This window comes from Tursiops truncatus, chromosome 2 (genome assembly GCF_011762595.2).
Source record: "Tursiops truncatus isolate mTurTru1 chromosome 2, mTurTru1.mat.Y, whole genome shotgun sequence".
Taxonomy (NCBI): domain Eukaryota; kingdom Metazoa; phylum Chordata; class Mammalia; order Artiodactyla; family Delphinidae; genus Tursiops; species Tursiops truncatus.
This window is the reverse complement of record NC_047035.1, coordinates 63,891,792-63,902,737: the sequence shown is the minus strand read 5'-3', so window position 1 is coordinate 63,902,737 and position 10,946 is coordinate 63,891,792. Positions and strand designations below refer to the sequence as shown.

At 41.8% G+C, this 10,946-nt stretch overlaps 1 non-coding gene across 1 annotated transcript; it reads left to right on the top strand.

Annotated features, from left to right (window-relative positions):
* The first annotated feature begins 3,622 nt into the window (after positions 1–3,622).
* On the top strand, positions 3,623–3,695 carry TRNAK-UUU (transfer RNA lysine (anticodon UUU)). Its single transcript has one exon. It is a non-coding gene; the product is annotated as a tRNA-Lys (tRNA).
* Positions 3,696–10,946: the final 7,251 nt, after the last annotated feature.

Below are 10,946 nucleotides of genomic sequence, written 5' to 3'. Positions count from 1 at the left end.
TGAGCCAATTGGAGTAGAGCTCTCACCTCTAATTACTGGGCCTTAGGAGTAAATGAATGAAAAACTACCCCTTAGTTCTGAAATAGCAAACTTGGAGATGTACTAGGACATGGCAGGTCCTTGTTCCTGACGATAAGGGTGAATGGCCTTGAAGGACATTTGAAGATTAGATGTTATCTTAAGTGTGTGTACTAGTCAGTTTCCAAGACGGCCCCCAGTGATCCTTGCCTCTGATAACAGCTGCCCCAGTCAAAATCTGATTGCTTTCTCATGGAAGACCCCAAGCAAGAATTTCCTGGCCAAGCCCTTTCCAAATTCCTGACCCATACGTGATTGCAGTTGTTTGAGGTCACTACATTTTAGGATAATTTATTACCGATACAGTACCTATTGAGGTAAGGTTAAGTCATTGAAGGTTACTAAATAGAGAAGTAAGCGGTCAGACTTGCATCTTAGAAATAATTCTGCCTGCGAGGTGGAAGTTGGATGAAGGAGGTGGATGCTGGGAAACTAAAGGCAGGACACTAGTGAGGGAGCGATCATACCATCCAAGGATGAGGTGGTGGGGACTGAAACTGCATGGCAATCAAGCTGGAGGTTAGAGACACAGATTGTTAACCAAAACGTCAGAAGCGGAGACCTGACTGAAATAAAAAGTGTTTATCTGTGGTTTGTTAGGACTGCATCAGGGGAGACACAGATTCTAGAAGCACTTGAATTGTGTTTGGCTGTACAACAAAGTGCGGGAGGCTTACAAAGGCAAAAACTGCAAGGTTACAGTCAGTTAAATGAGTTTTTATCGAGAACTGTAATTTGGAGCTGGCAAGAAGTAAGGGTGCTTATTAAGTAAGGATTGGATGGGGTCTGAGATCGTCGCACAGTTATAAGGGGAGACCCTGAGACCATAACGTTGCAGCTGGCAGGTGTTGCTCTGAAGACAGCTGGTGGTGTCCTTGGGTCTGCTATAGTTCAGTAAAGTTCAGGTTCTCAGTGGTGCAGAGACTGTCTGAGACCAGATCCTCAATGGCTCCCCAACTCCATTTTTGTATGCCTGAACTGTGATTACTCCATTATAATTTCTACTTGTCATCAGGATCAAGCAGTGTTTATAAAAGATAGAACTGCCTCCATCAAGTGACTGATCGCCTGTGGCAGGAAAGGTAGAGACTAAAATGGTTTCTGTGTTGTTTCTTTTCTTCTAGAATCTTGCCATATTTATAGATTCCCCAGCTACTTGCTGAAGAAAGAGTCAGTCTCATGCTACTTCTCCATCTCAGCTCAGAAATCTCCCTTTGAAGGTCTCACTCTTTTATCCAAGATAAATGTATTTACCTCGTTGCACTTCGTGGATTTATAATAAGTACTAGCTATAAATATCTTCCCATAACTCGGGGGGTATGTGGGTGTTTTCCTTAAACTAAGTGTTCTTTAAAATATTTTGTTCTTCAAGATTTTTCTCACATCAGCGGTTTCTATTTATTTGAAGAAACCCTAAAAACGTAGTCTGCATTTCATATGTTCTTTTAAGCTACTTAAACAATATTTTTAAGACATCAGTGATGTAATCTGGTTTTAAGAGCCAACTGACTTACTTTAAATTAAAACTTAAACATATGCCCATTAAGAAATTAGCCAAGAAAAAACAGTAACATTAATCTCCTAAGGTTTTGTTTTTTAAAAAAGGTTTTCTTTTTAACTTTGCAAAAATCTTTTGGGAATAACTAGTTTTTACTTTGAAGAAACATTTATTGGAAGTTTAGCAATTCTTTCTATTTTAACTCAGGCTCTCCCCTTGGAACCAATGCATGCCTCTGGACCTGTTATGGCTTTGACTCTAAGCAAGGCTCTCCTGGGGACTTCCCTGGTGGTCCAGTGGGTAAGACTCTGCACTCCCAATGCAGGAGGCTCAGGTTCGATCCCTGGTCGGGGAACTAGATCCCACATGCATGCTACAACTAAGAGTTTGCATGCCCCAATTAAGAAGCCTGTGTGTTGCAACTATGAGCCTGTATGTCACAACTAAAAGATCCCACATGCCACAACTAAAGATCCCAAGTGCCACAACTAAAAGCTGGTGTAGCCAAAATAAATAAATATTAAAAATAAACTAAACTAAACAAGGCTCTCCTTCTTTGCTCAGGCAGTACTGTGAGGGATTTCCCAGCTACCTGTGTGAACCTAAGAAACTATAACTCTTCCCTTTAAAAATCCCTGTGTTTGGGGCTTCCTTGGTGGCGCAGTGGTTAAGAATCCACCTGCCAATGCAGGGGACACGGATTTGAGCCCTGGTCCGGGATGATCCCACATGCCGCGGAGCAACTAAGCCTGTGCACCACAACTACTGAGCCTGCGCTCTAGAGCCCACGAGCCACAACTACTGAGCCTGCATGCCACAACTACTGAGCCCTCGTGCCACAACTACTGAAGCCCGCACGCCTAGAGCCTGTGCTCCACAACAAGAGAAGCCACCCTGGTGAGAAGCCCACACACTGCAATGAAGAGTAGCCCCGTTCATTGCAACTAGAGAGAAAGCCCGCACAGAGCAACGAAGACCCAACACAGCCAAAAATAAATAAAAATAAATAAAAAAAAAATAAAATAAAAATCCCTGTGTTTGAGCTCATAAAACTCAATAAAAACAAAAACAAACAAAGAAAACAAACAACCCAATTGAAAAATGGGCAGAAGACTAAATAGACATTTCTCAAAGAAGACATACAGATGGCCAACAGGCACGTGAAAAGATGCGCAACATCACTAATTATTAGAGAAATGCAAATCAAAAGTACAATAAGGTACCACCTCACGCTGGCCAGAATGGCCATCATTAAAAAGTCTACAGATAAGAAATGCTGGAGAGGGTGTGGAGAAAAGGGAACTTTCCTACACTGTTGACAGGAATGTAAATTGGTGCAGCCGCTATGGAGAACAGTATGGAGGTTCCTCAAAAAACTAAAAATAGAGTTGCCATATGATCCAGCAATCCTACCCATGGGCATATAATTCAAAAAGATACATGCACCCCTATTTTCATAGCAACACTGTTCAGAATAGCCAAGACATGGAAACAACTTAAATGTCCATTGACAGATGAATGGATAAAGAAGGTGTGGTACATATATACAATGAAATACTACTCAGCCATAAAAAAATAATGAAATAATGCCATTTGCAACAACATGGATGGAACTAGAGACTATCATACTAAGTGAAGTTAAGTCAGAAAGAAAAAGACAAATATCATGTGATATCACTTATATGTGGAATTTAAAATATGACACAAAAGCACTTAACTACAAAACAGAAACAGACTCACAGACATAGAGAACAGACTTGTGGTTCCCAAGGGGGAGGGGGGATGGGGGAGGGATGGAGTGGGAGTTTGGGGTGAGCAGATGCACACTACTATATATAGAATGGATAAACAAGGTCCTACTGTATAGCACAGGGAACTATATTCAGTATCCTGTGTTAAACCATAATGGAAAAGAATGTGAAAAAGAATATATATATATATACGTAAAACTGAATCACTTTGCTGTACAGCAGAAATTAACACAACATTGTAAATCAACTATACTTGAATAAAAATAAATTAAAGAAAAAAATCCCTGTGGGGAATTCTCTGGTGGCCCAGTGGTTAGGACTCAGCACTTTTACTGCTAAGGGCCTGGGTTCAATCCCTGGCCAGGGAACTAAGATCCTGCAAGCCACACAGTGCAGCAAAAAAAAAAAAAAATCCCTGTTTTTGAATCATTTCAAAGAAACATAGAGCATAGACCACAGTAAGGTTCACTTCAGGATAAGCTGTGTGGTATGAGTCAGGGGCACTTGGGAAAACTCCCTTCCAGAGACTGCTTTTCCTTTGTTTTTCCACAGAAACTGGGATTCCATTATTAGATAAGCCTGATTCTGGCACTAATTCTGATGGGTGGTTCCCCCGCCCACCCCACCGCACTAAGCAATTCTCCAACATCAGCTGAGTGTCCTGCAATTCAACTCAATTCTGACACTATCTGCCCAAAGATAGCATCAGATCCCACAGGTTAAGGGCTCAGTCCTGCAAGACTGTCCCTACTTCAGATGCCAATCACAAGTCCAGGTTGTTACCTGTGCTTCTGACCCAACAGCTATAAATTAGAGGTTTCCATGACTCCCTTCTTGGGTTCGATTAATTTTCTAGACCAGCTCACAGAACTCAGATACCAGTTTACTCACTAGATTACTTGTTTATTGCAAAGGATATTAAACGATTCGAATCAACAGCCAGATATAGAGATGTATAGGGGAGGTGCCGAACAAAGGAACTTCTGTCCCCATGGAGTTTTGGGCCCAGCACAGTGGCATGTGGAAGCATTCTTGTTCTCCAAATCCCATCCTTTTGGGTTTTTATGGAAACTTCCTTACCTAGGCACAATTGATTTAATCATTGGTCACTGGTGACGGATCAGCTTCTAGCTCCCCTCTCCTCCCTGGAGATGGGGGCGTGGGACTGAATGTTCCAACCCGCTAGGAGTAGGCCAGGAGAATCAACCATATTCTCCTGGCCTACTGCCCTCAATCTGAGGTGAGGTCCAAAAGTCACCATTAACATCACAAAAGACACCTTGGTCACTCTCTTCACTTGGGAAATTCCAAGGGTTTTAGGAGCTCTGTGCTAGGAAAAGGGACTGTGACCAAATATATATTTCTGATTATGAATAACAATATCACAATGAGTCATTATTAGATGACTCCAGGAGTCCCTTACTAAATTGTATGCGACCTTTGTCAATGAAAAAATTAATCAGTAGTAGATCTAAGAAAGAAATGGAAAATTGTATTGGTGCCAACCTGAGGATTATAGCCTGGGAGACAGTCTTTCAGAAAGCTCTGAGGACTATTTCCCTCTTTAGAGGTCAAAGTACAGTTATCTTTGAGACAAAGGGCTATAGTCAATTGACAGTTTACACAATCCAGATTTCCACGTGGGTCTTGGCCCTTTACGAGATTAAGAAGGAAGTTTATCTCGTTTATGAGATTAAGAAAGAATGTTATCTCCTAAAGAGATCTGGTTAAAGCAGATACACCACATGCACCAAAGGGAAGGGAGGCTGCCCAAAGAGGCAAAGAAAAATTTTATGTTTAAATTTTTCTTATCTTGCCATAAACTATGAATTTTATTTCATCACCTTGTAGAAAGGGATTTTCCGCTGCCTCCTAGGTTCATTCTCCACCCTTCTTCGCCCTGCAAACAAAACTGGTTATTCCTGCTGCTGGTCCTCTAGGGAAAAGTGGGCTTTCGTGTGTGTGTGTGTGTGTGTGTGTGTGTGTGTGCGCGCGCGTGTTTAGTTTTAATGTTTTTTTTTTGTTTTTTTTTTTTTTTTTGCGGTATGCGGGCCTCTCACTGTTGTGGTCTCTCCCGTTGCGGAGCACAGGCTACGGACGCGCAGGCTCAGCGGTCACGGCTCACGGGCCCAGCCCCTCCGCGGCATGTGGGATCTTCCCAGACCGGGGCACGAACCCACGTCCCCTGCATCGGCAGGCGGACTCTCAACCACTGCGCCACCAGGGAAGCCCTAGTTTTAATGTTAAAAGGAATGTGACTGAATTTTAGACCCGTATTTGGTAGGAGCGACATATATTCATGACTGTGTGTAGCATATAATAGGTGCTCAATAACTGTGGAATAAATGAATGCATGGATGAATTAAAAGTGAATGAATTCTGGGTAACATTGCATTAGAAGATAAAAATTCTGCTTTTAAACACATGTATGAAAAGCAGTAATCTAGTTCACACTGGAAGTCCGGTTCGCTCTGATGGCCGACGAGCATGGGAATACCTGTTCTGGCTAGATCTTTGCAGGTTCCTCAGGGATTATCAGGAAGGGCTACTGGCCACGAGCAAGAGGAGAGCAGGGAAAGAAAAAGAATAGAAAAATCAAAATTTCAATTGATGCACAATTTTGTTTTTTAATGCTAATACTCTTTTTAAAAAAAAATAATTAGGCTGTGTTGGGTCTTCATTGCTGTGCGCAGGCTTTCTCTAGTTGCGGGGGGGGGGGGGGGGGGCAGGGGGGGCGGGGCTCCTCTTCGCTGCAGTGCGCGGGCTCTAGGCGCACAGGTGGCTCGCGGGCTCCAGAACGCAGGCTCAGCAGCTGTGGCGCCCCTGCATTGGCAGGCGGATTCTTAACCACTGTGCAACCAGGGAAGTCCCACACTTCTTTTTTTATCTTTGTCTTTGGTATTTTCTTTCCATTACAGTTCAATAAGCTCAAAAAAAGCTTTAAATGATTTAAAGCTGCAAAGTAAAGTCACTAGATTTTTTTCCAGTTTTTCATTTTGAAATCATTATAGATTCACAGGAAATTGAAAAGCTAGTACAGAGACTAGTGTACGCTAGAAACTGTATACCCTATAATAAAATATATTTTTTAATGTAAAATCCAGTTAAATAGTTTGGGACCACTTTATTCCATTTAATTATTCTTCTGAAATGCTGATTACTTTATTATTTTTTATAATTAATTAATTTATCTTTGGCTGCGTTGGGTCCTTTTTTAGCATTTAAAAAATTTATTTATTTATTTTATTTTTGCCTGCATTGGGTCTTCATTGCTGTGTGCAGGCTTTCTCTAGTTGCGGTGAGCAGGGGTTACTCTTCATTGCGGTGCATAGGCTTCTCATTGTGGTGGCTTCTCTTGTTGCAGAGCACGGGCTCTAGGTGCGCGGGCTTCAGTAGTTGTGGCTCACGGGCTCTAGATCACAGGCTCAGTAGTTGTGGCACACAGGCGTAGCTGCTCCACGGCATGTGGGATCTTCCTGAACCAGGGCTTGAACCAGTGTCCCCTGAATTGGCAGGCGGATTCTTAACCACTGTGACACCAGGGAAGCCCTGCGTTGGGTCTTCGTTGCTGTGCACGGGCTTTCTCTAGTTGCAGCGAGCGGGGGCTATTCTTCGTTGCAGTGCGCGGGCTTCTGATTGCAGTGGCTTCTCTTGTTGCGGAGCACAGGCTCTAGGCATGCAGGCTTCAGTAGTTGTGGCTCACAGCCTCAGTAGTTGTGGCACGTGGGCTCAGTTGTTGTGGCTCGTGGGCTTAGTTGCTCTGCGGCATGTGGGATCTTCCTGGACCAGGGCTCGAATCTGTGTCCCCTGCATTGGCAGGCGGATTCCTAACCACTGTGCCACCAGGGAAGCCCCTGAAATGATGATTACTTTAGTACTTAGGATCCAACAGAGTTGATCACATTTAAAATGGTATGTCAGACACACTTCTGATTAAGGAATCAAGATGGTACCAAAAAAAGTCATCACGCTCTCTCTTTCAGATGATAAGCCTTTAGAAAAAGGTCACTCAATGGGAAAGTTACAGAGATAAAGTGTTGTATTTATGGTGTTTCCAATAATTTAAGTCCTCTGTGAAACTATCAGCTGCCTGGCTTTCTGGAAGGTAACCAGTAGAGGGCACTCTAGGCATCAAAGGCTGCAGAAAAAACTCCAGGATTGCCAGAAGCCTGAATCGTTTACCTTCTGCAAGATACTTTCACCTATTATGAGCTTGCCTGTTGGACGACTGCAGAGTAGTTTTTTTGTGTGCGCATGTGATGAAAATAAAAAATTATGAACTCCCAAATAACCATGTTAATATTACACAAATAATTTTTTTTTTTATATCCAATGTTCTTGCATCAGTGTTCCCTAATTATTCAACTTGGTTTTTGAATCAGTTACTTTTATGATATAGGATTCCTGGAGATAACCTACACACGATTATCAGGATTTCATAACCCTGAACACTCTTGCCTGAATCCATATACATTGCCTGAACCTAAGTACAATGCAGATCTATTTCTACGCCAGCTTTTTATTAACCTATAAAACACTGATGTGCTCCCAGCAGTTTGGCAGGGGAGCAAAGCATGCTCTTTTTTCAACTTTTATAAACAGTGTATAAAATAGGATTATAACTTCCCCATGAACATGCAGATACAACTAGAACTTCATCAGAAACAAACCAGCATGTACTTTACATGCATCAAATTTCCTCTGGAAGTGGGAGGAAAACTAATATTTGCCGAAGATCTAGCATACGTTAGGCGCTTGCTAGGTGTTTCCTGCACACGAGCTCATTTCAGGCTCCTATTGTCATGCCTACTTTATAGCTGGGGAAACAAAGGTGCTCAAGGACATCCAGTTAGCTAGTGGCAGGGGGAGAAGCAAACCCAGATGTTTCTGGCCTCATGTGCCTTTTTTTCCCCCGGGGAGCTACCCTGGTCTCTGTTCAGCCACTCTGCCACCATTTTCCCTGTCACTTTCTGGGACTGTACTTCATAGGCAGGTTCATTTTCAGTGATTCCCGGTTGTCTATGTTTTGGAATTTGCCTGTTGATTGAATATGCCATCTGTTGTTATGAAACTGATGAAACTGCCCCAAACAAGGGTAATAGAGGTTTAAAAAGAAAAAAGAACTTTTTTGTAGGGGCTGAATGTTGGGAGAGGGGGTTGGGCAAGGGCGGTGAAGGGAGACTTTTGTTTTTCAGTCTGTTATTTCTGTAACGTTTGAATATTTTATGATTCGAACATATTCATGCAGTATTTTTTTTAATAGAGAAGGAAAAAAAAGAAACTTTCCAGGAAAATATGAAAAAACAAGGTAGAAAGGGCCACAATGCAGTATATATTCTATTTTTATAATATATTTATAGTAACTTGAAGATAAAGACCTCTTTTGAGAGAGCAAAAAAGAAGACCAAAGTTTCATTATATGGCTATTCTCTTCTCTTCATCCCTCACACCCTATACTCAGAAACACAAACAAAAGCCTTTTATTGTTTCCTCTGATGGAACAATGATGACTAAGTGAATAAATCATCCAGTCACCAAAACTTCATTCCCAGTCATTTGACACCATTTAGGGAATACTATGTTGGAAATGTGCAGCTGTTCGAATCCCCACCAGCACCACCCCTTCAGATGAGCGCATCTGAGGAATAGGAAAGAAGTAGTCAATGCTACAGTTTCTAAATGAACGGTGGATGCTCCATTCAAACAGTTATACTGTTAATTTGAAGGGGAAAAGGGTGGAAATATGTTTCCTTCTTTCTTCTCCTTAACTCCAGCACATATTATTTTCATAATAAGTTGAAGGAAATAAAGTTAAATTTTTTAGGGTTAAATTTACAAACTACAGCTTGTTAAATTCATTCACGGTCCTGTAAACAACTCTAAAGTAAGGTTTGTACCAGGAAACTGAAGTACGATGGTGTTAAATTTTAGACACGAAAAGGGTTTAATAATCTCCCCCTGATGATTCAGTATCTGCTGAGAAGAGTTTACCGCAGAGAAACTCGACAATAGGAATAGTGTCACCGCACTTCTCCCTCCTCTATTACTCATACTGCTTTGAAACCTTATTAAAGCTGGTGCATTGTGAAAGCCCTATTTATTCTAGTTATTCTGGCAAAAATTCCCTTGTTAGGTAGCAAGAGCACCTCAAACCTCTTTTCAACTTTCAGCAGTCAGTATCCTACTTTCCCTTGTTCTCACCACCTATAACCTGGAATAACCTGGAATGCTTATGTATTCAGCAGTGCTTCCTGGGTGAGGCAAATTTTGTACATATTTATTATTATATATACACATGTATACATATTGTGTGTGTACACACACATGTGTATATGTATACGCATTACACATATATGCATATACGTGTGTGTGTATGTTCATATGTCTCTCTTAAGAAACTGAGGGCCTACAGAGCAGATTTTCCTTTTGCCTGCCTTTACTGGTTTTCTCTCTGATCCTTTTAAAATCACTGAGTTTCTTTTTATGGCTGAGTAATATTCCATTGTATGTATGTGCCACATTTGTAGTGAGGTGGATGGACCTAGAGTCTGTCATACAGAGTGAAGTAAGTCAGAAAGAGAAAAACAAATACCGTATGCTAACACATATATATGGAATCTAAGAAAAAAAAAGAAATGGTCATTAAGAACCTAGCGGCGAGACAGGAATAAAGACACAGACCTACTAGAGAATGGACTTGAGGATATGGGGAGGGGGAAGGGTAAGCTGTGACGAAGTGAGACAGTGGCATGGACATATATACACTACCAAACGTAAAATAGATAGCTAGTGGGAAGCAGCCGCATAGCACAGGGAGATCAGCTCGGTGCTTTGTGACCAGCTAGAGGCGTGGGATAGGGAGGGTGGGAGGGAGGGAGACGCAAGAGGGAAGAGATATGGGAACATACGTATATGTATAACTGATACACTTTTTTATAAAGCAGAAACTAACACACCATTGTAAAGCAATTATACTCCAATGAAGATGTTAAAAAAAATAATAAATAAAATAAAATCACTGAGTTACTGGAGGATAGATTTGTTCTTCACAAACTTTTCAAGGTAATCATATGTGTAAGATCTAGCTAACAAGCTGAGTGGATTTGCTGCAGTCATTGTGACTATGTTATGTTCACCTATTTGATATTTTTACTTCATTCTCTTGGTTCTCAAGATTTCTTGGCAAATATGCTTTGCAGAGAGCTTCTTCATTCATCAATTTAGGTGGCTTTTGTTTTTAATAGTATGAAAATTTATTATTTTACATAACAAGAAGTCCGGAGGTGGGGCAGCTTTGGCGTTGGTTAACTCAGTGGCTCAGTGCTGTCAAGGACACAGATTCTTTCCACTTGCTCCCTGGCCATCCCAACTGAATTGGCCTTTGTCCTCCCGTTTGTTCCTTCATGGTTCTCCTCGGCAACTTCTCTTCCTGATAATTATTCTGCATTCTTTCTCCAGTTTCCTTGCCTGAAGCACTTCTGCATCAGGAGATCTGAGGTCTGGGGTCTTGCACCTCTAGCCTGCCCACCACCCTCCCCTCCAGAAGCTTACCTGATCTGACTCCAGCTGGTATAGCTCTGGGTCCCAAGGTCCCTCTCCTGGCCTGGTCTTGAGAATTA